A 22,991-nucleotide genomic window follows, 5' to 3' on the forward strand; every position below is an offset into this window, starting at 1 on the left:
ACATCAAAAATTTCAGTCCTGCATGATTCTACCAAGAAATGTGTGTTCATTCAAACCGCTGGTTTTTGATAGTTTGGGCCCTATTGAATAATGAATGTTTTGAATTTTCTCCAAAAGTAAAGTAGTTGCAAACTCATCCTTTTAGAAACTTGTTTGGGCTGTTGAGAGGAGTAAAAAAACCATCAAAAATTTCAATCCTGCATGATTCTACCAAGAAATGTGATTCTTCATTCAAAACCTGATTTTTGCTATTGGGCTCTATTGAATAATGAATGTTTTGAATTTTCTCCAAAAGTAAAGTAGTTGCAAACTCATGCTTTTAGAGACTTGTTTGGGCTCATGAGAGGAGTAGAAAAACATCAAAAATTTCAGTCCTGCATGATTCTACCAAGAAATGTGTGTTCATGGAAACCGCTGGTTTTTGATAGTTTGGGCCCTATTGAATAATGAATGTTTTGAATTTTCTCCAAAAGTAAAGTAGTTGCAAACTCATCCTTTTAGAAACTTGTTTGGGCTGTTGAGAGGAGTAAAAAACCATCAAAAATTTCAATCCTGCATGATTCTACCAAGAAATGTGATTCTTCATTCAAAACGCTGGTTTTTGCTATTGGGCTCTATTGAATAATGAATGTTTTGAATTTTCTCCAAAAGTAAAGTAGTTGCAAACTCATCCTTTTAGAGACTTGTTTGGGCTCATGAGAGGAGTAGAAAAACATCAAAAATTTCAGTCCTGCACGATTCTACCAAGAAATATGTGTTCATTCAAACCGCTGGTTTTTGATATTTTGGGCCCTATTGAATAATGAATGTTTTGAATTTTCTCCAAAAGTAAAGTAGTTGCAAACTCATCCTTTTAGAAACTTGTTTGGGCTGTTGAGAGGAGTAAAAAACCATCAAAAATTTCAATCCTGCATGATTCTACCAAGAAATGTGATTCTTCATTCAAAACCTGATTTTTGCTATTGGGCTCTATTGAATAATGAATGTTTTGAATTTTCTCCAAAAGTAAAGTAGTTGCAAACTCATGCTTTTAGAGACTTGTTTGGGCTCATGAGAGGAGTAGAAAAACATCAAAAATTTCAGTCCTGCATGATTCTACCAAGAAATGTGTGTTCATTGAAACCGCTGGTTTTTGATAGTTTGGGCCCTATTGAATAATGAATGTTTTGAATTTTCTCCAAAAGTAAAGTAGTTGCAAACTCATCCTTTTAGAAACTTGTTTGGGCTGTTGAGAGGAGTAAAAAAACATCAAAAATTTCAATCCTGCATGATTCTACCAAGAAATGTGATTCTTCATTCAAAACGCTGGTTTTTGCTATTGGGCTCTATTGAATAATGAATGTTTTGAATTTTCTCCAAAAGTAAAGTAGTTGCAAACTCATCCTTTTAGAGACTTGTTTGGGCTCATGAGAGGAGTAGAAAAACATCCAAAATTTCAGTCCTGCACGATTCTACCAAGAAATGTGTGTTCATTCAAACCGCTGGTTTTTGATATTTTGGGCCCTATTGAATAATGAATGTTTTGAATTTTCTCCAAAAGTAAAGTAGTTGCAAACTCATCCTTTTAGAAACTTGTTTGGGCTGTTGAGAGGAGTAAAAAACCATCAAAAATTTCAATCCTGCATGATTCTACCAAGAAATGTGATTCTTCATTCAAAACCTGATTTTTGCTATTGGGCTCTATTGAATAATGAATGTTTTGAATCTTCTCCAAAAGTAAAGTAGTTGCAAACTCAAGCTTTTAGAGACTTGTTTGGGCTCATGAGAGGAGTAGAAAAACATCAAAAATTTCAGTCCTGCATGATTCTACCAAGAAATGTGTGTTCATTGAAACCGCTGGTTTTTGATAGTTTGGGCCCTATTGAATAATGAGTGTTTTGAATTTTCTCCAAAAGTAAAGTAGTTGCAAACTCATCCTTTTAGAAACTTGTTTGGGCTGTTGAGCGGAGTAAAAAACCATCAAAAATTTCAATCCTGCATGATTCTACCAAGAAATGTGATTCTTCATTCAAAACGCTGGTTTTTGCTATTGGGCTCTATTGAATAATGAATGTTTTGAATTTTCTCCAAAAGTAAAGTAGTTGCAAACTCATCCTTTTAGAGACTTGTTTGGGCTCATGAGAGGAGTAGAAAAACATCAAAAATTTCAGTCCTGCACGATTCTACCAAGAAATGTGTGTTCATTCAAACCGCTGGTTTTTGATATTTTGGGCCCAATTGAATAATGAATGTTTTGAATTTTCTCCAAAAGTAAAGTAGTTGCAAACTCATCCTTTTAGAAACTTGTTTGGGCTGTTGAGAGGAGTAAAAAACCATCAAAAATTTCAATCCTGCATGATTCTACCAAGAAATGTGATTCTTCATTCAAAACGCTGGTTTTTGCTATTGGGCTCTATTGAATAATGAATGTTTTGAATTTTCTCCAAAAGTAAAGTAGTTGCAAACTCATGCTTTTAGAGACTTGTTTGGGCTCATGAGAGGAGTAGAAAAACATCAAAAATTTCAGTCCTGCATGATTCTACCAAGAAATGTGTGTTCATTGAAACCGCTGGTTTTTGATAGTTTGGGCCCTATTGAATAATGAATGTTTTGAATTTTCTCCAAAAGTAAAGTAGTTGCATACTCATCCTTTTAGAAACTTGTTTGGGCTGTTGAGAGGAGTAAAAAACCGTCAAAAATTTCAATCCTGCATGATTCTACCATGAAATGTGATTCTTCATTCAAAACCTGATTTTTGCTATTGGGCTCTATTGAATAATGAATGTTTTGAATTTTCTCCAAAAGTAAAGTAGTTGCAAACTCATCCTTTTAGAAACTTGTTTGGGCTGTTGAGAGGAGTAAAACACCATCAAAAATTTCAATCCTGCATGATTCTACCAAGAAATGTGATTCTTCATTCAAACCGCTGGTTTTTGATATTTTGGGCCCTATTGAATAATGAATGTTTTGAATTTTCTCCAAAAGTAAAGTAGTTGCAAACTCATCCTTTTAGAAACTTGTTTGGGCTGTTGAGAGGAGTAAAAAACCATCAAAAATTTCAATCCTGCATGATTCTACCAAGAAATGTGATTCTTGATTCAAAACCTGATTTTTGCTATTGGGCTCTATTGAATAATGAATGTTTTGAATTTTCTCCAAAAGTAAAGTAGTTGCAAACTCATGCTTTTAGAGACTTGTTTGGGCTCATGAGAGGAGTAGAAAAACATCAAAAATTTCAGTCCTGCATGATTCTACCAAGAAATGTGTGTTCATTGAAACCGCTGGTTTTTGATAGTTTGGGCCCTATTGAATAATGAATGTTTTGAATTTTCTCCAAAAGTAAAGTAGTTGCAAACTCATCCTTTTAGAAACTTGTTTGGGCTGTTGAGAGGAGTAAAAACCATCAAAAATTTCAATCCTGCATGATTCTACCAAGAAATGTGATTCTTCATTCAAAACGCTGGTTTTTGCTATTGGGCTCTATTGAATAATGAATGTTTTGAATTTTCTCCAAAAGTAAAGTAGTTGCAAACTCATGCTTTTAGAGACTTGTTTGGGCTCATGAGAGGAGTAGAAAAACATCAAAAATTTCAGTCTTGCATGATTCTACCAAGAAATGTGTGTTCATTGAAACCGCTGTTTTTTGATAGTTTGGGCCCTATTGAATAATGAATGTTTTGAATTTTCTCCAAAAGTAAAGTAGTTGCAAACTCATCCTTTTAGAAACTTGTTTGGGCTGTTGAGAGGAGTAAAAAACCATCAAAAATTTCAATCCTGCATGATTTTACCAAGAAATGTGATTCTTCATTCAAAACCTGATTTTTGCTATTGGGCTCTATTGAATAGTGAATGTTTTGAATTTTCTCCAAAAGTAAAGTAGTTGCAAACTCATGCTTTTAGAGACTTGTTTGGGCTCATGAGAGGAGTAGAAAAACATCAAAAATTTCAGTCCTGCATGATTCTACCAAGAAATGTGTGTTCATTCAAACCGCTGGTTTTTGATAGTTTGGGCCCTATTGAATAATGAATGTTTTGAATTTTCTCCAAAAGTAAAGTAGTTGCAAACTCATCCTTTTAGAAACTTGTTTGGGCTGTTGAGAGGAGTAAAAAAACCATCAAAAATTTCAATCCTGCATGATTCTACCAAGAAATGTGATTCTTCATTCAAAACCTGATTTTTGCTATTGGGCTCTATTGAATAATGAATGTTTTGAATTTTCTCCAAAAGTAAAGTAGTTGCAAACTCATGCTTTTAGAGACTTGTTTGGGCTCATGAGAGGAGTAGAAAAACATCAAAAATTTCAGTCCTGCATGATTCTACCAAGAAATGTGTGTTCATGGAAACCGCTGGTTTTTGATAGTTTGGGCCCTATTGAATAATGAATGTTTTGAATTTTCTCCAAAAGTAAAGTAGTTGCAAACTCATCCTTTTAGAAACTTGTTTGGGATGTTGAGAGGAGTAAAAAACCATCAAAAATTTCAATCCTGCATGATTCTACCAAGAAATGTGATTCTTCATTCAAAACGCTGGTTTTTGCTATTGGGCTCTATTGAATAATGAATGTTTTGAATTTTCTCCAAAAGTAAAGTAGTTGCAAACTCATCCTTTTAGAGACTTGTTTGGGCTCATGAGAGGAGTAGAAAAACATCAAAAATTTCAGTCCTGCACGATTCTACCAAGAAATGTGTGTTCATTCAAACCGCTGGTTTTTGATATTTTGGGCCCTATTGAATAATGAATGTTTTGAATTTTCTCCAAAAGTAAAGTAGTTGCAAACTCATCCTTTTAGAAACTTGTTTGGGCTGTTGAGAGGAGTAAAAAACCATCAAAAATTTCAATCCTGCATGATTCTACCAAGAAATGTGATTCTTCATTCAAAACCTGATTTTTGCTATTGGGCTCTATTGAATAATGAATGTTTTGAATTTTCTCCAAAAGTAAAGTAGTTGCAAACTCATGCTTTTAGAGACTTGTTTGGGCTCATGAGAGGAGTAGAAAAACATCAAAAATTTCAGTCCTGCATGATTCTACCAAGAAATGTGTGTTCATTGAAACCGCTGGTTTTTGATAGTTTGGGCCCTATTGAATAATGAATGTTTTGAATTTTCTCCAAAAGTAAAGTAGTTGCAAACTCATCCTTTTAGAAACTTGTTTGGGCTGTTGAGAGGAGTAAAAAAACATCAAAAATTTCAATCCTGCATGATTCTACCAAGAAATGTGATTCTTCATTCAAAACGCTGGTTTTTGCTATTGGGCTCTATTGAATAATGAATGTTTTGAATTTTCTCCAAAAGTAAAGTAGTTGCAAACTCATGCTTTTAGAGACTTGTTTGGGCTCATGAGAGGAGTAGAAAAACATCAAAAATTTCAGTCCTGCATGATTCTACCAAGAAATGTGTGTTCATTGAAACCGCTGGTTTTTGATAGTTTGGGCCCTATTGAATAATGAATGTTTTGAATTTTCTCCAAAAGTAAAGTAGTTGCAAACTCATCCTTTTAGAAACTTGTTTGGGCTGTTGAGAGGAGTAAAAAACCATCAAAAATTTCAATCCTGCATGATTCTACCAAGAAATGTGATTCTTCATTCAAAACCTGATTTTTGCTATTGGGCTCTATTGAATAATGAATGTTTTGAATTTTCTCCAAAAGTAAAGTAGTTGCAAACTCATGCTTTTAGAGACTTGTTTGGGCTCATGAGAGGAGTAGAAAAACATCAAAAATTTCAGTCCTGCATGATTCTACCAAGAAATGTGTGTTCATTGAAACCGCTGGTTTTTGATAGTTTGGGCCCTATTGAATAATGAATGTTTTGAATTTTCTCCAAAAGTAAAGTAGTTGCAAACTCATCCTTTTAGAAACTTGTTTGGGCTTTTGGGAGGAGTAAAAAACCATCAAAAATTTCAATCCTGCATGATTCTACCAAGAAATGTGATTCTTCATTCAAAACGCTGGTTTTTGCTATTGGGCTCTTTTGAGTAATGAATGTTCTGAATTTTCTCCAAAAGTAAAGTAGTTGCAAACTCATGCTTTTAGAGACTTGTTTGGGCTCATGAGAGGAGTAGAAAAACATCAAAAATTTCAGTCCTGCATGATTCTACCAAGAAATGTGTGTTCATTCAAACCGCTGGTTTTTGATAGTTTGGGCCCTATTGAATAATGAATGTTTTGAATTTTCTCCAAAAGTAAAGTAGTTGCAAACTCATCCTTTTAGAAACTCGTTTAGGCTGTTGAGAGGAGTAAAAAACCATCAAAAATTTCAATCCTGCATGATTTTACCAAGAAATGTGATTCTTCATTCAAAACCTGATTTTTGCTATTGGGCTCTATTGAATAATGAATGTTTTGAATTTTCTCCAAAAGTAAAGTAGTTGCAAACTCATGCTTTTAGAGACTTGTTTGGGCTCATGAGAGGAGTAGAAAAACATCAAAAATTTCAGTCCTGCATGATTCTACCAAGAAATGTGTGTTCATTGAAACCGCTGGTTTTTGATAGTTTGGGCCCTATTGAATAATGAATGTTTTGAATTTTCTCCAAAAGTAAAGTAGTTGCAAACTCATCCTTTTAGAAACTTGTTTGGGCTGTTGAGAGGAGTAAAAAACCATCAAAAATTTCAATCCTGCATGATTCTACCAAGAAATGTGATTCTTCATTCAAAACGCTGGTTTTTGCTATTGGGCTCTATTGAATAATGAATGTTTTGAATTTTCTCCAAAAGTAAAGTAGTTGCAAACTCATGCTTTTAGAGACTTGTTTGGGCTCATGAGAGGAGTAGAAAAACATCAAAAATTTCAGTCCTGCATGATTCTACCAAGAAATGTGTGTTCATTGAAACCGCTGGTTTTTGATAGTTTGGGCCCTATTGAATAATGAATGTTTTGAATTTTCTCCAAAAGTAAAGTAGTTGCAAACTCATCCTTTTAGAAACTTGTTTGGGCTGTTGAGAGGAGTAAAAAACCATCAAAAATTTCAACCCTGCATGATTCTACCAAGAAATGTGATTCTTCATTCAAAACGCTGGTTTTTGCTATTGGGCTCTATTGAATAATGAATGTTTTGAATTTTCTCCAAAAGTAAAGTAGTTGCAAACTCATCCTTTTAGAGACTTGTTTGGGCTCATGAGAGGAGTAGAAAAACATCAAAAATTTCAGTCCTGCATGATTCTACCAAGAAATGTGTGTTCATTGAAACCGCTGGTTTTTGATCGTTTGGGCCCTATTGAATAATGAATGTTTTGAATTTTCTCCAAAAGTAAAGTAGTTGCAAACTCATCCTTTTAGAAACTTGTTTGGGCTGTTGAGAGGAGTAAAAAACCATCAAAAATTTCAATCCTGCATGATTCTACCAAGAAATGTGATTCTTCATTCAAAACGCTGGTTTTTGCTATTGGGCTCTATTGAATAATGAATGTTTTGAATTTTCTCCAAAAGTAAAGTAGTTGCAAACTCATGCTTTTAGAGACTTGTTTGGGCTCATGAGAGGAGTAGAAAAACATCAAAAATTTCAGTCCTGCATGATTCTACCAAGAAATGTGTGTTCATTGAAACCGCTGGTTTTTGATAGTTTGGGCCCTATTGAATAATGAATGTTTTGAATTTTCTCCAAAAGTAAAGTAGTTGCAAACTCATCCTTTTAGAAACTTGTTTGGGCTGTTGAGAGGAGTAAAAAACCATCAAAAATTTCAATCCTGCATGATTCTACCAAGAAATGTGATTCTTCATTCAAAACCTGATTTTTGCTATTGGGCTCTATTGAATAATGAATGTTTTGAATTTTCTCCAAAAGTAAAGTAGTTGCAAACTCATGCTTTTAGAGACTTGTTTGGGCTCATGAGAGGAGTAGAAAAACATCAAAAATTTCAGTCCTGCATGATTCTACCAAGAAATGTGTGTTCATTGAAACCGCTGGTTTTTGATAGTTTGGGCCCTATTGAATAATGAATGTTTTGAATTTTCTCCAAAAGTAAAGTAGTTGCAAACTCATCCTTTTAGAAACTTGTTTGGGCTTTTGGGAGGAGTAAAAAACCATCAAAAATTTCAATCCTGCATGATTCTACCAAGAAATGTGATTCTTCATTCAAAACGCTGGTTTTTGCTATTGGGCTCTTTTGAGTAATGAATGTTTTGAATTTTCTCCAAAAGTAAAGTAGTTGCAAACTCATGCTTTTAGAGACTTGTTTGGGCTCATGAGAGGAGTAGAAAAACATCAAAAATTTCAGTCCTGCATGATTCTACCAAGAAATGTGTGTTTATTCAAACCGCTGGTTTTTGATAGTTTGGGCCCTATTGAATAATGAATGTTTTGAATTTTCTCCAAAAGTAAAGTAGTTGCAAACTCATCCTTTTAGAAACTTGTTTAGGCTGTTGAGAGGAGTAAAAAACCATCAAAAATTTCAATCCTGCATGATTTTACCAAGAAATGTGATTCTTCATTCAAAACCTGATTTTTGCTATTGGGCTCTATTGAATAATGAATGTTTTGAATTTTCTCCAAAAGTAAAGTAGTTGCAAACTCATGCTTTTAGAGACTTGTTTGGGCTCATGAGAGGAGTAGAAAAACATCAAAAATTTCAGTCCTGCATGATTCTACCAAGAAATGTGTGTTCATTGAAACCGCTGGTTTTTGATCGTTTGGGCCCTATTGAATAATGAATGTTTTGAATTTTCTCCAAAAGTAAAGTAGTTGCAAACTCATCCTTTTAGAAACTTGTTTGGGCTGTTGAGAGGAGTAAAAAACCATCAAAAATTTCAATCCTGCATGATTCTACCAAGAAATGTGATTCTTCATTCAAAACGCTGGTTTTTGCTATTGGGCTCTTTTGAGTAATGAATGTTTTGAATTTTCTCCAAAAGTAAAGTAGTTGCAAACTCATGCTTTTAGAGACTTGTTTGGGCTCATGAGAGGAGTAGAAAAACATCAAAAATTTCAGTCCTGCATGATTCTACCAAGAAATGTGTGTTCATTCAAACCGCTGGTTTTTGATAGTTTGGGCCCTATTGAATAATGAATGTTTTGAATTTTCTCCAAAAGTAAAGTAGTTGCAAACTCATCCTTTTAGAAACTTGTTTGGGCTGTTGAGAGGAGTAAAAAACCATCAAAAATTTCAATCCTGCATGATTCTACCAAGAAATGTGATTCTTCATTCAAAACGCTGGTTTTTGCTATTGGGCTCTATTGAATAATGAATGTTTTGAATTTTCTCCAAAAGTAAAGTAGTTGCAAACTCATGCTTTTAGAGACTTGTTTGGGCTCATGAGAGGAGTAGAAAAACATCAAAAATTTCAGTCCTGCATGATTCTACCAAGAAATGTGTGTTCATTGAAACCGCTGGTTTTTGATAGTTTGGGCCCTATTGAATAATGAATGTTTTGAATTTTCTCCAAAAGTAAAGTAGTTGCAAACTCATCCTTTTAGAAACTTGTTTGGGCTGTTGAGAGGAGTAAAAAACCATCAAAAATTTCAATCCTGCATGATTCTACCAAGAAATGTGATTCTTCATTCAAAACGCTGGTTTTTGCTATTGGGCTCTTTTGAGTAATGAATGTTTTGAATTTTCTCCAAAAGTAAAGTAGTTGCAAACTCATGCTTTTAGAGACTTGTTAGGGCTCATGAGAGGAGTAGAAAAACATCAAAAATTTCAGTCCTGCATGATTCTACCAAGAAATGTGTGTTCATTGAAACCGCTGGTTTTTGATAGTTTGGGCCCTATTGAATAATGAATGTTTTGAATTTTCTCCAAAAGTAAAGTAGTTGCAAACTCATCCTTTTAGAAACTTGTTTGGGCTGTTGAGAGGAGTAAAAAACCATCAAAAATTTCAATCCTGCATGATTTTACCAAGAAATGTGATTCTTCATTCAAAACCTGATTTTTGCTTTTGGGCTCTATTGAATAATGAATGTTTTGAATTTTCTCCAAAAGTAAAGTAGTTGCAAACTCATGCTTTTAGAGACTTTTTTGGGCTCATGAGAGGAGTAGAAAAACATCAAAAATTTCAGTCCTGCATGACTCTACCAAGAAATGTGTGTTCATTGAAACCGCTGGTTTTTGATAGTTTGGGCCCTATTGAATAATGAATGTTTTGAATTTTCTCCAAAAGTAAAGTAGTTGCAAACTCATCCTTTTAGAAACTTGTTTGGGCTGTTGAGAGGAGTAAAAAACCATCAAAAATTTCAATCCTGCATGATTTTACCAAGAAATGTGATTCTTCATTCAAAACCTGATTTTTGCTTTTGGGCTCTATTGAATAATGAATGTTTTGAATTTTCTCCAAAAGTAAAGTAGTTGCAAACTCATGCTTTTAGAGACTTTTTTGGGCTCATGAGAGGAGTAGAAAAACATCAAAAATTTCAGTCCTGCATGATTCTACCAAGAAATGTGTGTTCATTGAAACCGCTGGTTTTTGATAGTTTGGGCCATATTGAATAATGAATGTTTTGAATTTTCTCCAAAAGTAAAGTAGTTGCAAACTCATCCTTTTAGAAACTTGTTTGGGCTGTTGAGAGTAGTAAAAAACCATCAAAAATTTCAATCCTGCATGATTTTACCAAGAAATGTGATTCTTCATTCAAAACCTGATTTTTGCTTTTGGGCTCTATTGAATAATGAATGTTTTGAATTTTCTCCAAAAGTAAAGTAGTTGCAAACTCATGCTTTTAGAGACTTGTTTGGGCTCATGAGAGGAGTAGAAAAACATCAAAAATTTCAGTCCTGCATGATTCTACCAAGAAATGTGTGTTCATTGAAACCGCTGGTTTTTGATAGTTTGGGCCCTATTGAATAATGAATGTTTTGAATTTTCTCCAAAAGTAAAGTAGTTGCAAACTCATCCTTTTAGAAACTTGTTTGGGCTGTTGAGAGGAGTAAAAAACCATCAAAAATTTCAATCCTGCATGATTCTACCAAGAAATGTGATTCTTCATTCAAAACGCTGGTTTTTGCTATTGGGCTCTTTTGAGTAATGAATGCTTTGAATTTTCTCCAAAAGTAAAGTAGTTGCAAACTCATGCTTTTAGAGACTTGTTTGGGCTCATGAGAGGAGTAAAAAAACATCAAAAATTTCAGTCCTGCATGATTCTACCAAGAAATGTGTGTTCATTCAAACCGCTGGTTTTTGATAGTTTGGGCCCTATTGAATAATGAATGTTTTGAATTTTCTCCAAAAGTAAAGTAGTTGCAAACTCATCCTTTTAGAAACTTGTTTGGGCTGTTGAGAGGAGTAAAAAAACCATCAAAAATTTCAATCCTGCATGATTCTACCAAGAAATGTGATTCTTCATTCAAAACCTGATTTTTGCTATTGGGCTCTATTGAATAATGAATGTTTTGAATTTTCTCCAAAAGTAAAGTAGTTGCAAACTCATGCTTTTAGAGACTTGTTTGGGCTCATGAGAGGAGTAGAAAAACATCAAAAATTTCAGTCCTGCATGATTCTACCAAGAAATGTGTGTTCATGGAAACCGCTGGTTTTTGATAGTTTGGGCCCTATTGAATAATGAATGTTTTGAATTTTCTCCAAAAGTAAAGTAGTTGCAAACTCATCCTTTTAGAAACTTGTTTGGGCTGTTGAGAGGAGTAAAAAACCATCAAAAATTTCAATCCTGCATGATTCTACCAAGAAATGTGATTCTTCATTCAAAACGCTGGTTTTTGCTATTGGGCTCTATTGAATAATGAATGTTTTGAATTTTCTCCAAAAGTAAAGTAGTTGCAAACTCATCCTTTTAGAGACTTGTTTGGGCTCATGAGAGGAGTAGAAAAACATCAAAAATTTCAGTCCTGCACGATTCTACCAAGAAATGTGTGTTCATTCAAACCGCTGGTTTTTGATATTTTGGGCCCTATTGAATAATGAATGTTTTGAATTTTCTCCAAAAGTAAAGTAGTTGCAAACTCATCCTTTTAGAAACTTGTTTGGGCTGTTGAGAGGAGTAAAAAACCATCAAAAATTTCAATCCTGCATGATTCTACCAAGAAATGTGATTCTTCATTCAAAACCTGATTTTTGCTATTGGGCTCTATTGAATAATGAATGTTTTGAATTTTCTCCAAAAGTAAAGTAGTTGCAAACTCATGCTTTTAGAGACTTGTTTGGGCTCATGAGAGGAGTAGAAAAACATCAAAAATTTCAGTCCTGCATGATTCTACCAAGAAATGTGTGTTCATTGAAACCGCTGGTTTTTGATAGTTTGGGCCCTATTGAATAATGAATGTTTTGAATTTTCTCCAAAAGTAAAGTAGTTGCAAACTCATCCTTTTAGAAACTTGTTTGGGCTGTTGAGAGGAGTAAAAAAACATCAAAAATTTCAATCCTGCATGATTCTACCAAGAAATGTGATTCTTCATTCAAAACGCTGGTTTTTGCTATTGGGCTCTATTGAATAATGAATGTTTTGAATTTTCTCCAAAAGTAAAGTAGTTGCAAACTCATCCTTTTAGAGACTTGTTTGGGCTCATGAGAGGAGTAGAAAAACATCCAAAATTTCAGTCCTGCACGATTCTACCAAGAAATGTGTGTTCATTCAAACCGCTGGTTTTTGATATTTTGGGCCCTATTGAATAATGAATGTTTTGAATTTTCTCCAAAAGTAAAGTAGTTGCAAACTCATCCTTTTAGAAACTTGTTTGGGCTGTTGAGAGGAGTAAAAAACCATCAAAAATTTCAATCCTGCATGATTCTACCAAGAAATGTGATTCTTCATTCAAAACCTGATTTTTGCTATTGGGCTCTATTGAATAATGAATGTTTTGAATCTTCTCCAAAAGTAAAGTAGTTGCAAACTCAAGCTTTTAGAGACTTGTTTGGGCTCATGAGAGGAGTAGAAAAACATCAAAAATTTCAGTCCTGCATGATTCTACCAAGAAATGTGTGTTCATTGAAACCGCTGGTTTTTGATAGTTTGGGCCCTATTGAATAATGAGTGTTTTGAATTTTCTCCAAAAGTAAAGTAGTTGCAAACTCATCCTTTTAGAAACTTGTTTGGGCTGTTGAGCGGAGTAAAAAACCATCAAAAATTTCAATCCTGCATGATTCTACCAAGAAATGTGATTCTTCATTCAAAACGCTGGTTTTTGCTATTGGGCTCTATTGAATAATGAATGTTTTGAATTTTCTCCAAAAGTAAAGTAGTTGCAAACTCATCCTTTTAGAGACTTGTTTGGGCTCATGAGAGGAGTAGAAAAACATCAAAAATTTCAGTCCTGCACGATTCTACCAAGAAATGTGTGTTCATTCAAACCGCTGGTTTTTGATATTTTGGGCCCAATTGAATAATGAATGTTTTGAATTTTCTCCAAAAGTAAAGTAGTTGCAAACTCATCCTTTTAGAAACTTGTTTGGGCTGTTGAGAGGAGTAAAAAACCATCAAAAATTTCAATCCTGCATGATTCTACCAAGAAATGTGATTCTTCATTCAAAACGCTGGTTTTTGCTATTGGGCTCTATTGAATAATGAATGTTTTGAATTTTCTCCAAAAGTAAAGTAGTTGCAAACTCATGCTTTTAGAGACTTGTTTGGGCTCATGAGAGGAGTAGAAAAACATCAAAAATTTCAGTCCTGCATGATTCTACCAAGAAATGTGTGTTCATTGAAACCGCTGGTTTTTGATAGTTTGGGCCCTATTGAATAATGAATGTTTTGAATTTTCTCCAAAAGTAAAGTAGTTGCAAACTCATCCTTTTAGAAACTTGTTTGGGCTGTTGAGAGGAGTAAAAAACCATCAAAAATTTCAATCCTGCATGATTCTACCAAGAAATGTGATTCTTCATTCAAAACGCTGGTTTTTGCTATTGGGCTCTTTTGAGTAATGAATGCTTTGAATTTTCTCCAAAAGTAAAGTAGTTGCAAACTCATGCTTTTAGAGACTTGTTTGGGCTCATGAGAGGAGTAAAAAAACATCAAAAATTTCAGTCCTGCATGATTCTACCAAGAAATGTGTGTTCATTCAAACCGCTGGTTTTTGATAGTTTGGGCCCTATTGAATAATGAATGTTTTGAATTTTCTCCAAAAGTAAAGTAGTTGCAAACTCATCCTTTTAGAAACTTGTTTGGGCTGTTGAGAGGAGTAAAAAAACCATCAAAAATTTCAATCCTGCATGATTCTACCAAGAAATGTGATTCTTCATTCAAAACCTGATTTTTGCTATTGGGCTCTATTGAATAATGAATGTTTTGAATTTTCTCCAAAAGTAAAGTAGTTGCAAACTCATGCTTTTAGAGACTTGTTTGGGCTCATGAGAGGAGTAGAAAAACATCAAAAATTTCAGTCCTGCATGATTCTACCAAGAAATGTGTGTTCATGGAAACCGCTGGTTTTTGATAGTTTGGGCCCTATTGAATAATGAATGTTTTGAATTTTCTCCAAAAGTAAAGTAGTTGCAAACTCATCCTTTTAGAAACTTGTTTGGGCTGTTGAGAGGAGTAAAAAACCATCAAAAATTTCAATCCTGCATGATTCTACCAAGAAATGTGATTCTTCATTCAAAACCTGATTTTTGCTATTGGGCTCTATTGAATAATGAATGTTTTGAATTTTCTCCAAAAGTAAAGTAGTTGCAAACTCATGCTTTTAGAGACTTGTTTGGGCTCATGAGAGGAGTAGAAAAACATCAAAAATTTCAGTCCTGCATGATTCTACCAAGAAATGTGTGTTCATTGAAACCGCTGGTTTTTGATAGTTTGGGCCCTATTGAATAATGAATGTTTTGAATTTTCTCCAAAAGTAAAGTAGTTGCAAACTCATCCTTTTAGAAACTTGTTTGGGCTGTTGAGAGGAGTAAAAAAACATCAAAAATTTCAATCCTGCATGATTCTACCAAGAAATGTGATTCTTCATTCAAAACGCTGGTTTTTGCTATTGGGCTCTATTGAATAATGAATGTTTGGAATTTTCTCCAAAAGTAAAGTAGTTGCAAACTCATCCTTTTAGAGACTTGTTTGGGCTCATGAGAGGAGTAGAAAAACATCCAAAATTTCAGTCCTGCACGATTCTACCAACAAATGTGTGTTCATTCAAACCGCTGGTTTTTGATATTTTGGGCCCTATTGAATAATGAATGTTTTGAATTTTCTCCAAAAGTAAAGTAGTTGCAAACTCATCCTTTTAGAAACTTGTTTGGGCTGTTGAGAGGAGTAAAAAAACATCAAAAATTTCAATCCTGCATGATTCTACCAAGAAATGTGATTCTTCATTCAAAACCTGATTTTTGCTATTGGGCTCTATTGAATAATGAATGTTTTGAATCTTCTCCAAAAGTAAAGTAGTTGCAAACTCAAGCTTTTAGAGACTTGTTTGGGCTCATGAGAGGAGTAGAAAAACATCAAAAATTTCAGTCCTGCATGATTCTACCAAGAAATGTGTGTTCATTGAAACCGCTGGTTTTTGATAGTTTGGGCCCTATTGAATAATGAGTGTTTTGAATTTTCTCCAAAAGTAAAGTAGTTGCAAACTCATCCTTTTAGAAACTTGTTTGGGCTGTTGAGCGGAGTAAAAAACCATCAAAAATTTCAATCCTGCATGATTCTACCAAGAAATGTGATTCTTCATTCAAAACGCTGGTTTTTGCTATTGGGCTCTATTGAATAATGAATGTTTTGAATTTTCTCCAAAAGTAAAGTAGTTGCAAACTCATCCTTTTAGAGACTTGTTTGGGCTCATGAGAGGAGTAGAAAAACATCAAAAATTTCAGTCCTGCACGATTCTACCAAGAAATGTGTGTTCATTCAAACCGCTGGTTTTTGATATTTTGGGCCCAATTGAATAATGAATGTTTTGAATTTTCTCCAAAAGTAAAGTAGTTGCAAACTCATCCTTTTAGAAACTTGTTTGGGCTGTTGAGAGGAGTAAAAAACCATCAAAAATTTCAATCCTGCATGATTCTACCAAGAAATGTGATTCTTCATTCAAAACGCTGGTTTTTGCTATTGGGCTCTATTGAATAATGAATGTTTTGAATTTTCTCCAAAAGTAAAGTAGTTGCAAACTCATGCTTTTAGAGACTTGTTTGGGCTCATGAGAGGAGTAGAAAAACATCAAAAATTTCAGTCCTGCATGATTCTACCAAGAAATGTGTGTTCATTGAAACCGCTGGTTTTTGATAGTTTGGGCCCTATTGAATAATGAATGTTTTGAATTTTCTCCAAAAGTAAAGTAGTTGCATACTCATCCTTTTAGAAACTTGTTTGGGCTGTTGAGAGGAGTAAAAAACCGTCAAAAATTTCAATCCTGCATGATTCTACCAAGAAATGTGATTCTTCATTCAAAACCTGATTTTTGCTATTGGGCTCTATTGAATAATGAATGTTTTGAATTTTCTCCAAAAGTAAAGTAGTTGCAAACTCATCCTTTTAGAAACTTGTTTGGGCTGTTGAGAGGAGTAAAACACCATCAAAAATTTCAATCCTGCATGATTCTACCAAGAAATGTGATTCTTCATTCAAACCGCTGGTTTTTGATATTTTGGGCCCTATTGAATAATGAATGTTTTGAATTTTCTCCAAAAGTAAAGTAGTTGCAAACTCATCCTTTTAGAAACTTGTTTGGGCTGTTGAGAGGAGTAAAAAACCATCAAAAATTTCAATCCTGCATGATTCTACCAAGAAATGTGATTCTTGATTCAAAACCTGATTTTTGCTATTGGGCTCTATTGAATAATGAATGTTTTGAATTTTCTCCAAAAGTAAAGTAGTTGCAAACTCATGCTTTTAGAGACTTGTTTGGGCTCATGAGAGGAGTAGAAAAACATCAAAAATTTCAGTCCTGCATGATTCTACCAAGAAATGTGTGTTCATTGAAACCGCTGGTTTTTGATAGTTTGGGCCCTATTGAATAATGAATGTTTTGAATTTTCTCCAAAAGTAAAGTAGTTGCAAACTCATCCTTTTAGAAACTTGTTTGGGCTGTTGAGAGGAGTAAAAACCATCAAAAATTTCAATCCTGCATGATTCTACCAAGAAATGTGATTCTTCATTCAAAACGCTGGTTTTTGCTATTGGGCTCTATTGAATAATGAATGTTTTGAATTTTCTCCAAAAGTAAAGTAGTTGCAAACTCATGCTTTTAGAGACTTGTTTGGGCTCATGAGAGGAGTAGAAAAACATCAAAAATTTCAGTCTTGCATGATTCTACCAAGAAATGTGTGTTCATTGAAACCGCTGTTTTTTGATAGTTTGGGCCCTATTGAATAATGAATGTTTTGAATTTTCTCCAAAAGTAAAGTAGTTGCAAACTCATCCTTTTAGAAACTTGTTTGGGCTGTTGAGAGGAGTAAAAAACCATCAAAAATTTCAATCCTGCATGATTTTACCAAGAAATGTGATTCTTCATTCAAAACCTGATTTTTGCTATTGGGCTCTATTGAATAGTGAATGTTTTGAATTTTCTCCAAAAGTAAAGTAGTTGCAAACTCATGCTTTTAGAGACTTGTTTGGGCTCATGAGAGGAGTAGAAAAACATCAAAAATTTCAGTCCTGCATGATTCTACCAAGAAATGTGTGTTCATTCAAACCGCTGGTTTTTGATAGTTTGGGCCCTATTGAATAATGAATGTTTTGAATTTTCTCCAAAAGTAAAGTAGTTGCAAACTCATCCTTTTAGAAACTTGTTTGGGCTGTTGAGAGGAGTAAAAAAACCATCAAAAATTTCAATCCTGCATGATTCTACCAAGAAATGTGATTCTTCATTCAAAACCTGATTTTTGCTATTGGGCTCTATTGAATAATGAATGTTTTGAATTTTCTCCAAAAGTAAAGTAGTTGCAAACTCATGCTTTTAGAGACTTGTTTGGGCTCATGAGAGGAGTAGAAAAACATCAAAAATTTCAGTCCTGCATGATTCTACCAAGAAATGTGTGTTCATGGAAACCGCTGGTTTTTGATAGTTTGGGCCCTATTGAATAATGAATGTTTTGAATTTTCTCCAAAAGTAAAGTAGTTGCAAACTCATCCTTTTAGAAACTTGTTTGGGCTGTTGAGAGGAGTAAAAAACCATCAAAAATTTCAATCCTGCATGATTCTACCAAGAAATGTGATTCTTCATTCAAAACGCTGGTTTTTGCTATTGGGCTCTATTGAATAATGAATGTTTTGAATTTTCTCCAAAAGTAAAGTAGTTGCAAACTCATCCTTTTAGAGACTTGTTTGGGCTCATGAGAGGAGTAGAAAAACATCAAAAATTTCAGTCCTGCACGATTCTACCAAGAAATGTGTGTTCATTCAAACCGCTGGTTTTTGATATTTTGGGCCCTATTGAATAATGAATGTTTTGAATTTTCTCCAAAAGTAAAGTAGTTGCAAACTCATCCTTTTAGAAACTTGTTTGGGCTGTTGAGAGGAGTAAAAAACCATCAAAAATTTCAATCCTGCATGATTCTACCAAGAAATGTGATTCTTCATTCAAAACCTGATTTTTGCTATTGGGCTCTATTGAATAATGAATGTTTTGAATTTTCTCCAAAAGTAAAGTAGTTGCAAACTCATGCTTTTAGAGACTTGTTTGGGCTCATGAGAGGAGTAGAAAAACATCAAAAATTTCAGTCCTGCATGATTCTACCAAGAAATGTGTGTTCATTGAAACCGCTGGTTTTTGATAGTTTGGGCCCTATTGAATAATGAATGTTTTGAATTTTCTCCAAAAGTAAAGTAGTTGCAAACTCATCCTTTTAGAAACTTGTTTGGGCTGTTGAGAGGAGTAAAAAAACATCAAAAATTTCAATCCTGCATGATTCTACCAAGAAATGTGATTCTTCATTCAAAACGCTGGTTTTTGCTATTGGGCTCTATTGAATAATGAATGTTTTGAATTTTCTCCAAAAGTAAAGTAGTTGCAAACTCATCCTTTTAGAGACTTGTTTGGGCTCATGAGAGGAGTAGAAAAACATCCAAAATTTCAGTCCTGCACGATTCTACCAAGAAATGTGTGTTCATTCAAACCGCTGGTTTTTGATATTTTGGGCTCTATTGAATAATGAGTGTTTTGAATTTTCTCCAAAAGTAAAGTAGTTGCAAACTCATCCTTTTAGAAACTTGTTTGGGCTGTTGAGCGGAGTAAAAAACCATCAAAAATTTCAATCCTGCATGATTCTACCAAGAAATGTGATTCTTCATTCAAAACGCTGGTTTTTGCTATTGGGCTCTATTGAATAATGAATGTTTTGAATTTTCTCCAAAAGTAAAGTAGTTGCAAACTCATCCTTTTAGAGACTTGTTTGGGCTCATGAGAGGAGTAGAAAAACATCAAAAATTTCAGTCCTGCACGATTCTACCAAGAAATGTGTGTTCATTCAAACCGCTGGTTTTTGATATTTTGGGCCCAATTGAATAATGAATGTTTTGAATTTTCTCCAAAAGTAAAGTAGTTGCAAACTCATCCTTTTAGAAACTTGTTTGGGCTGTTGAGAGGAGTAAAAAACCATCAAAAATTTCAATCCTGCATGATTCTACCAAGAAATGTGATTCTTCATTCAAAACGCTGGTTTTTGCTATTGGGCTCTATTGAATAATGAATGTTTTGAATTTTCTCCAAAAGTAAAGTAGTTGCAAACTCATGCTTTTAGAGACTTGTTTGGGCTCATGAGAGGAGTAGAAAAACATCAAAAATTTCAGTCCTGCATGATTCTACCAAGAAATGTGTATTCATTGAAACCGCTGGTTTTTGATAGTTTGGGCCCTATTGAATAATGAATGTTTTGAATTTTCTCCAAAAGTAAAGTAGTTGCAAACTCATCCTTTTAGAAACTTGTTTGGGCTGTTGAGAGGAGTAAAAAACCGTCAAAAATTTCAATCCTGCATGATTCTACCAAGAAATGTGATTCTTCATTCAAAACCTGATTTTTGCTATTGGGCTCTATTGAATAATGAATGTTTTGAATTTTCTCCAAAAGTAAAGTAGTTGCAAACTCATCCTTTTAGAAACTTGTTTGGGCTGTTGAGAGGAGTAAAACACCATCAAAAATTTCAATCCTGCATGATTCTACCAAGAAATGTGATTCTTCATTCAAACCGCTGGTTTTTGATATTTTGGGCCCTATTGAATAATGAATGTTTTGAATTTTCTCCAAAAGTAAAGTAGTTGCAAACTCATCCTTTTAGAAACTTGTTTGGGCTGTTGAGAGGAGTAAAAAACCATCAAAAATTTCAATCCTGCATGATTCTACCAAGAAATGTGATTCTTGATTCAAAACCTGATTTTTGCTATTGGGCTCTATTGAATAATGAATGTTTTGAATTTTCTCCAAAAGTAAAGTAGTTGCAAACTCATGCTTTTAGAGACTTGTTTGGGCTCATGAGAGGAGTAGAAAAACATCAAAAATTTCAGTCCTGCATGATTCTACCAAGAAATGTGTGTTCATTGAAACCGCTGGTTTTTGATAGTTTGGGCCCTATTGAATAATGAATGTTTTGAATTTTCTCCAAAAGTAAAGTAGTTGCAAACTCATCCTTTTAGAAACTTGTTTGGGCTGTTGAGAGGAGTAAAAACCATCAAAAATTTCAATCCTGCATGATTCTACCAAGAAATGTGATTCTTCATTCAAAACGCTGGTTTTTGCTATTGGGCTCTATTGAATAATGAATGTTTTGAATTTTCTCCAAAAGTAAAGTAGTTGCAAACTCATGCTTTTAGAGACTTGTTTGGGCTCATGAGAGGAGTAGAAAAACATCAAAAATTTCAGTCTTGCATGATTCTACCAAGAAATGTGTGTTCATTGAAACCGCTGTTTTTTGATAGTTTGGGCCCTATTGAATAATGAATGTTTTGAATTTTCTCCAAAAGTAAAGTAGTTGCAAACTCATCCTTTTAGAAACTTGTTTGGGCTGTTGAGAGGAGTAAAAAACCATCAAAAATTTCAATCCTGCATGATTTTACCAAGAAATGTGATTCTTCATTCAAAACCTGATTTTTGCTATTGGGCTCTATTGAATAGTGAATGTTTTGAATTTTCTCCAAAAGTAAAGTAGTTGCAAACTCATGCTTTTAGAGACTTGTTTGGGCTCATGAGAGGAGTAGAAAAACATCAAAAATTTCAGTCCTGCATGATTCTACCAAGAAATGTGTGTTCATTCAAACCGCTGGTTTTTGATAGTTTGGGCCCTATTGAATAATGAATGTTTTGAATTTTCTCCAAAAGTAAAGTAGTTGCAAACTCATCCTTTTAGAAACTTGTTTGGGCTGTTGAGAGGAGTAAAAAACCATCAAAAATTTCAATCCTGCATGATTCTACCAAGAAATGTGATTCTTCATTCAAAACGCTGGTTTTTGCTATTGGGCTCTATTGAATAATGAATGTTTTGAATTTTCTCCAAAAGTAAAGTAGTTGCAAACTCATCCTTTTAGAGACTTGTTTGGGCTCATGAGAGGAGTAGAAAAACATCAAAAATTTCAGTCCTGCATGATTCTACCAAGAAATGTGTGTTCATTGAAACCGCTGGTTTTTGATTGTTTGGGCCCTATTGAATAATGAATGTTTTGAATTTTCTCCAAAAGTAAAGTAGTTGCAAACTCATCCTTTTAGAAACTTGTTTGGGCTGTTGAGAGGAGTAAAAAACCATCAAAAATTTCAATCCTGCATGATTCTACCAAGAAATGTGATTCTTCATTCAAAACGCTGGTTTTTGCTATTGGGCTCTATTGAATAATGAATGTTTTGAATTTTCTCCAAAAGTAAAGTAGTTGCAAACTCATGCTTTTAGAGACTTGTTTGGGCTCATGAGAGGAGTAGAAAAACATCAAAAATTTCAGTCCTGCATGATTCTACCAAGAAATGTGTGTTCATTGAAACCGCTGGTTTTTGATAGTTTGGGCCCTATTGAATAATGAATGTTTTGAATTTTCTCCAAAAGTAAAGTAGTTGCAAACTCATCCTTTTAGAAACTTGTTTGGGCTGTTGAGAGGAGTAAAAAACCATCAAAAATTTCAATCCTGCATGATTCTACCAAGAAATGTGATTCTTCATTCAAAACCTGTTTTTTGCTATTGGGCTCTATTGAATAATGAATGTTTTGAATTTTCTCCAAAAGTAAAGTAGTTGCAAACTCATGCTTTTAGAGACTTGTTTGGGCTCATGAGAGGAGTAGAAAAACATCAAAAATTTCAGTCCTGCATGATTCTACCAAGAAATGTGTGTTCATTGAAACCGCTGGTTTTTGATAGTTTGGGCCCTATTGAATAATGAATGTTTTGAATTTTCTCCAAAAGTAAAGTAGTTGCAAACTCATCCTTTTAGAAACTTGTTTGGGCTGTTGAGAGGAGTAAAAAACCATCAAAAATTTCAATTCTGCATGATTCTACCAAGAAATGTGATTCTTCATTCAAAACGCTGGTTTTTGCTTTTGGGCTCTATTGAATAATGAATGTTTTGAATTTTCTCCAAAAGTAAAGTAGTTGCAAACTCATGCTTTTAGAGACTTGTTTGGGCTCATGAGAGGAGTAGAAAAACATCAAAAATTTCAGTCCTGCATGATTCTACCAAGAAATGTGTGTTCATTGAAACCGCTGGTTTTTGATAGTTTGGGCCCTATTGAATAATGAATGTTTTGAATTTTCTCCAAAAGTAAAGTAGTTGCAAACTCATCCTTTTAGAAACTTGTTTGGGCTGTTGAGAGGAGTAAAAAACCATCAAAAATTTCAATCCTGCATGATTCTACCAAGAAATGTGATTCTTCATTCAAAACCTGATTTTTGCTATTGGGCTCTATTGAATAATGAATGTTTTGAATTTTCTCCAAAAGTAAAGTAGTTGCAAACTCATGCTTTTAGAGACTTGTTTGGGCTCATGAGAGGAGTAGAAAAACATCAAAAATTTCAGTCCTGCATGATTCTACCAAGAAATGTGTGTTCATTGAAACCGCTGGTTTTTGATAGTTTGGGCCCTATTGAATAATGAATGTTTTGAATTTTCTCCAAAAGTAAAGTAGTTGCAAACTCATCCTTTTAGAAACTTGTTTGGGCTTTTGGGAGGAGTAAAAAACCATCAAAAATTTCAATCCTGCATGATTCTACCAAGAAATGTGATTCTTCAT

Source organism: Dendrobates tinctorius, unplaced genomic scaffold (genome assembly GCF_039654945.1).
Source record: "Dendrobates tinctorius isolate UK_male_01 unplaced genomic scaffold, ASM3965494v1 ptg000033l, whole genome shotgun sequence".
NCBI lineage: Eukaryota > Metazoa > Chordata > Amphibia > Anura > Dendrobatidae > Dendrobates > Dendrobates tinctorius.